Source organism: Cebidichthys violaceus, unplaced genomic scaffold (assembly GCF_023349555.1).
Source record: "Cebidichthys violaceus isolate CVI_PGR_0920_01 unplaced genomic scaffold, fCebVio1.0.p SCAF_70, whole genome shotgun sequence".
Classification (NCBI taxonomy): domain Eukaryota; kingdom Metazoa; phylum Chordata; class Actinopteri; order Perciformes; family Stichaeidae; genus Cebidichthys; species Cebidichthys violaceus.
The window spans coordinates 254,001-260,000 of record NW_027176928.1 but is presented as its reverse complement, the minus strand read 5'-3'; the positions used below and the strand labels follow the sequence as shown (position 1 = coordinate 260,000).

Here is a 6,000-nt window from a genome sequence, read left to right as displayed (position 1 = left end):
ACATCCGTTCCGCACATCTGTGAGGAGGACGCCAGAGGAATAAGCTGAAAGATGCTAGAATCACATCACATTGTGTAGCATCAGCTGTTTATGTATCCTGCAGTATTCATCTAATAAGATGTATAGCAGATGGTCCGCATTATGTTGAAATCGTTCATTAATTGACTGAAATGATGCTTAGCTGACCAAAGAAAATGCCACAGCAGCACAGCTGGAAGGCCGACAATTGGATACAGCCGTGACTACCGCCATTAACTCCACGTCTTGGCTTTCTTCTCCCGTACCTCTCTGTAGCGCCACAGCTGGTTCCCCTTCATGCCGTGACAGTCGTACAGGGTGACGGGGCTGTTGTGGGAGACGGCGTCGAAACAGACTTTCCTCGTGTGAACGGGGTCGCCCACCCGAATATCCTCCCTCCAACCAAAGGTTAACACCTGAAGGGAACACATCTCAACTGTAATTAAAGATCACACCGTTTCGCTCCTCTGTGGCTCTTCCCGAGGTTTCTGTCGATATGTTTTGTTCACTACGAGAGGGTTCCTCTGTGGAGTTTGCCAGGTTTGAATTAAAATGTTGAGGCAACGGGAATTTCGACTCGATTCATTCAGATCATGCGCCTCAGCTCAAAGGATGCAGAAGGTGAAAGAGGCTCAAGAGCTACACGAGTCTCAAGGGGGCTTTTATGTTGGCACGAAATGATGAGGCTTGGTGCACTAGAGCAGTGGTTTAGACTTTGCATGACATTACATCACGCAACATGTCAACGTCTGCTTAGTATGACATTTTTTCGTGCATTTTCCTCTGAAAAAAAAAATGTCAATTTCAAATTCATTAAATGCAGAATAAACGTCCGTCTTCACAGGAAACAACTTGGTTAGGTTTAGGCAACAAAACCGCTTGGTTAGGTTCAGTAAAAATATTGTGAAATACGTTATAGGCTTTGTCATTACTTCATTAGGTTTCGGGAAAAAAAATAATCGTAAAATAACTACGTAAGAGCTGTTAGTACGTGAGTTACGTGACAAATAGATCAACGTTGACTTCTTGTTTCACACGGGGAACAAACAGCGGTCTCCTCCTGTGAATGATGGCTTTTTCTTTGACCCATCCACCTCCTCTCCCGCCAGCCCTTGTACAGCAATAGCTTAGCATGTTAGCTTGCCAGCATGCCGACATGAGCAACTACATAACATTTACATCAAACTATAGCAGAGTCGTTAAACAATTACTTAGGATTGCTCTGCTGGCCCGCGATGATGTTAAATATAGCCAAATGAATGGACAAGGACACGCAGGCCCGTAAATCCGTTCAGTTCTGAAAGGACTGGCAAATGGGGTCACCTACTCATTAACCCCAGCGCGATGGTCACGGTCCTTTCAGATACAACATATGCAGCGCAGAACTCCGACCTTGCGCGTGTTCTATGAAAAACCTCGCGGGGTCAGGAGACCTCCTGGGACGTTTCACGAGAGAAGGTGTAATGAATGACCCTCACCTGGCCGTGACTCCACGCCACCTCGCCCCGTCCTTTCACACAGCTCTCCAGGCGGATGGGGCTCCCTGACACAAAGTGTTTGATCTCCATGCACATGCCGCTGCCCACGTTCCGGATCTACAAAACACACACAGAGAGACAAACGGAGTCAGAGGAACAGGCACTGCTTGCTCTTTGGTTATGGATTGTCAGAGCGCAGTGTCCCATCAGATATTATTTGTAAATCCAGCAAAGTCATGTCTGGATTTAGGCCTCCATAGGTGGTTTTTTAGGTCCAAAACATTAAACTTATTTATTGCAGAACTGTTTTTTGGCTTTATTTGGTGAACAATGCATTTCATCTCACGTTCCTTGAACAACTTATAAAATGACATGTGGTTCAAAACTGACTTTGGATCTGCTTAAAATGAACCTATTTCAGTATTTATCATCACCAGTGCCGTTCTTTAACAATTGTTTGATCACACTTTCCAGAGGACACCATTGGGCCCACATAAATTGAATGTTTTTTTTCTTTTTACTCTTGGAAGGGCCCAAAGGCAATGTGTGGCCCCACGATGCTCTGGTGATAGTTGCAGCATGCAAAAAGAGAAAGCAACCCTCCTGTGTTGTTGCAAACACGTTTCATCACTTGTCTGTTGTTTACCATCGGGCAATTTTTTTGCCATCGCTATCTGCAGCTCGATGCACACCCCTCTTTCAACTTGGAAAACTCCCGCTAGCATTACAGGTAAGTCAAAAACCCCTGTGTTGAATTGAACATGATAGGTTACCTCCCAACCTCTGTCTCAGGCCCACTTTAGAGCACCATGCGGTGTTTGTGATTAAGATCACTCCAGTGCACCACGACCACACAGCAATAAGTGTAATTCTGCTCCGGTGTAGTCGATAGATTCATTGTTTTCCTGTCATGAGGTACATGCCACAATACGACAACACAAGACTTTTAACAATGCATAAAGTCCATCTCTGTTTAGCTTACAAAGGTAGACTGAAACACGGGATTCATAGATGTGTAAACATTGAACTTCCATGACCTGATTCTGAATATAGAACTGATAAAAAAGTATTGTCACGGTGAATTCACTCATTTTAAAGTGTTTGGTTGTTCTGAGAGCCAACGTTGGGTAAGAGCCTTTAGGCATTAAAGAACGTTTTTTTAGGGGTTTTTTAAGATGATTTAACGGTAGGTAGAAACAGCTGACATTTTCAAACCGAAAGGATAAAAACTTTGCTTTTTTGCTACGGAGCGGTTTATACCCATTTTCCTCATTCCTTTGATATTGTTATTCCTCTTACTTTGTCTTTTTATTTCTGAAATAAAAGAAGGTAGAGGACCTTTACCAGTCATGTGCACGCCTTAAATAACTATGCTAGTGCTGGCAGTGGGTGGGAGCTAATTGCCTTATTATTATCTCCACCGGGAGATTACCTCTTAGGTCGTGTGTGTGTGTGTGTGTGTGTGTGTGTGTGTGTGTGTGTGTGTGTGTGTGTGTGTGTGTGTGTGTGTATTTCTGTGCCTCTCTTTCCACGACTAATCTTGCATACTGCTGGACCCATCAGCCTTTCTTTTTTTTTTCTTTTCCTGTGCTCATTAATGACTGAATGCTCAAGGACCTCTAGCGCTGTAGTGATCCGCACATGCTTTATTGAAGGTGTACAGCGTCACTGACTGATTTTTGTATCTGCTACGGATTACGCATTGTTCCTCGCTTGATTTGCCAATTGCATGTACGTATGTGTTGTGACCCTGGCTCAAGGGAAGCTATACAAAGGGGGAAAACACAGGTTGAATCAACTTAGCGAACTAAATAGAAGAAAACAATGAACAAAATGAAGTTTTGAAGTGAGACTCTGCTCCTGCAGAGCTGAGAGTGGCAGAGAAAAAGAGTGCTGCGGGGTGGAGGAGGGGCTTTTAAACCCAGGAACTCGGAGCAGGTGCCACACATCAACAATTAGGGCTGGAAGGCAACGGCGCCGCCTCGACATCACATGACCTAATGTTTTCTAACGCACGCCTTACTGACAGGTGCATGGGAGAAGGAAAAGTGTGGCGCAAATAAAGTTTGATTCACTGAAGTGTTCAAGAACTAGAGATGTTGCGACTTTTGCAGGGTCTTATACATCCTAGCAGGTTTAGCTAATAAGTTAAGATGAGATGATGAATGTGTGCTCTGCTGGTTTATCGGCGTTGGGGCGTGTAAGCATTTCTAAATATGTGTATTTCTCTCTACGTTTTCTTCTCCATGCAGTCGCTTATCAAAGCAGTGTCATAAACAAATCCTTACCTCCCCCCACGCGGCAGCAGGAGGCTCCACCATTGGGTAGTGTTTGGGCAGATCCCAGGCCACCTCGCTCATGAACCACTTGAAGTTCTTGCAGTTGAGCCGGTTCCTCAGCTCCTTCTGGGCCGTCATGTCTCCCGCCGACAGGTGGCGGTACTCGGGCCGACGCTGGTAGACATATTCCGCGTATTCGTCCATCCACACCTCCGCCACGCGTTTGAGGTTCTGAAACCAAATCAAAAGAGAGAGAGAGAGAGAGAGAGAGAGAGTCAGGCGGGTAGATTCATTCACTAAGCAGCCTACTTTTCTTAGCAGGCATCTCGAGTCTGCCAGAATGTCTGTGAGCCTCCCACAAATAAACACCAAATCCCACAGTCCCTGGCAGTGAGGATGATCTTGTGGAACCACATTGGACTGTTTTGTGAACATAAATGTTTGCTGTTAGCACTGTAGATTGCTCTCAGGGAGTCTGCTCCGACAGTGGCATCCATTTATTGACTCTGCCTCTCACATCAACAGCAACGTATGGCTACTTGGCTTTTAAAACTGTCTGCTGTTGAAGACCACTTTGGAACAACTGGATTGAAGCAGACCTTATAAGTTGGTTTCCATGGTTGCAGTTTAAGTTGAAATACTGGAGCACGTCAATAAAGAAAGAACACGTCGGAGTGCCTTTTATATACATGTTCTCCTTCATCTGCAAGGTCAGGCAAACTCAGGACCTTCAGCAGGGTTCAGTTTAAAGACTGCTGGTCAGAATAAAAAGTCAAAACAAAGGCCAGTGCCTTTCAGTTGCATACCGAGCCAAGTTCCAAGCTGCAGCTTGACGCTTACGTAATGAATAGTTTCAGGCAACACTCCAGATGATTTAGCAATTTTAGACGATTTTTCATCCTGTGTAGATACTTTGAGACGTACAAGGAACAAAGAAACTTAAGCTCATTCTTCAGAGCAACACCTGCAAAAGCTATAAAAATGAAAGATGATTATAGTGCGCCGTTTAAAGACTATAGCTCACATTAGGGCAATGTGTGTGTGTGTGTGTGTGTGTGTGTGTGTGCAAGTACACAGTCTGTGATTGCACACATGTAGTATTGATTGTTTGTTCATGTGTCTCTTTATTTGTGCCCTTGAATCTAGACAGAGGTTCAGTCGCTCCCTCTCGTAAGCTTGTGTTTTCAGTTATGCCTAATTTAAGACCAGATTCACTGTTCAGAGCAGTTCAAGGACACACGGTGTTCTTATAGTGTGTGTGTGTGTGTGTGTGTGTGTGTGTGTGTGTGTGTGTGTGTGCGTGCGTGTGTGTGTTTGTATTTATGTGATTTCACAGCAAGAAAAGAAGAAAAAAAACGCTGTTTGGTGAATTTATAAGGTAGGGTTGGTAATCCTCTTCAAAAACATTTTTGATCATTTTATTGAAACTCTCATTAAATCATGTCAACAATCATTAAATCAAATGCTCTTACAAAAAATTAAAAAAAGGAATCTGTGACTGTCACGACACTGTAATAAGCCTGTCCAATCGTTTAATTCGCCCCAAGTGTAATGACCGGACAGCTACCTGCCCGTACAATCATTGCTCTTCACCAGAGTCTTCCACAAGCTGCTAGCTTAACACCCGTGCGTGCTAACAATAGCCATGTTCATTGTTTATGTTCATTATGAAATAAATATGTCATAATGAAAAAAAAACAAAGCTTGGGCTTGGAGAGTACACTTTTTTTTTTTTTTTTAACGTACCTGCTTTAAAAACATCTCGCAGGAACTGTCGGAACGAAAAAGACAATATTGAGCTACATTATCGGAAGTGTGTTTTTGAAGTTTGGCCAATACGAGGCACTTTGTAAAAGTGCAACATAAAAGAGCTGAGATGACGATAAATGCATTACGTGGACCAAAGTGGACCTTTGACTGGCTTGCGGATCACGTCAGAAACGCGGATGCTGAAAGTATGAATTTGTGTTTACATCCATTGTTTATTGGTTTCCTTTTATTTTTTTGGATAATTAAAAAAAGTGTCCTTTCCTCTCAGTGTATGGACCTTTGATCCGTTAGGTTTGACCTGTCTTAATTTCATGATGAACAATGTAATTCAGTTAAAATGGAGTTTACCATCGTGGTGCGCCTGAGAAATATCGCCAAACCAAAAGCACAAACAGCATTACAAATACTGTAGGTTCCACTGTGGTGGAGATTAAAGGCGTGTCAGACAGCTAGTG

At 43.5% G+C, this 6,000-nt stretch overlaps 1 protein-coding gene across 3 annotated transcripts in view; it reads right to left on the bottom strand.

Moving 5' to 3' along the window:
- Window positions 1-6,000, bottom strand: part of galnt10 (polypeptide N-acetylgalactosaminyltransferase 10) — a 272,477-nt gene that overhangs the window by 211,190 nt on the left and 55,287 nt on the right. The window contains exons 9-11 of one of the 3 annotated variants that reach the window (XR_011105377.1): window positions 3,785-4,006; window positions 1,497-1,613; window positions 285-434 (exon numbers count right to left, since the gene is read on the bottom strand). The exons of the other annotated variants lie outside the window; for them this stretch is intronic. The gene's annotated coding sequence lies outside the window, so the exon portion shown is untranslated. The remainder of the gene's footprint in view (window positions 1-284; window positions 435-1,496; window positions 1,614-3,784; window positions 4,007-6,000) is intronic. 3 annotated transcript variants of the gene reach the window in all.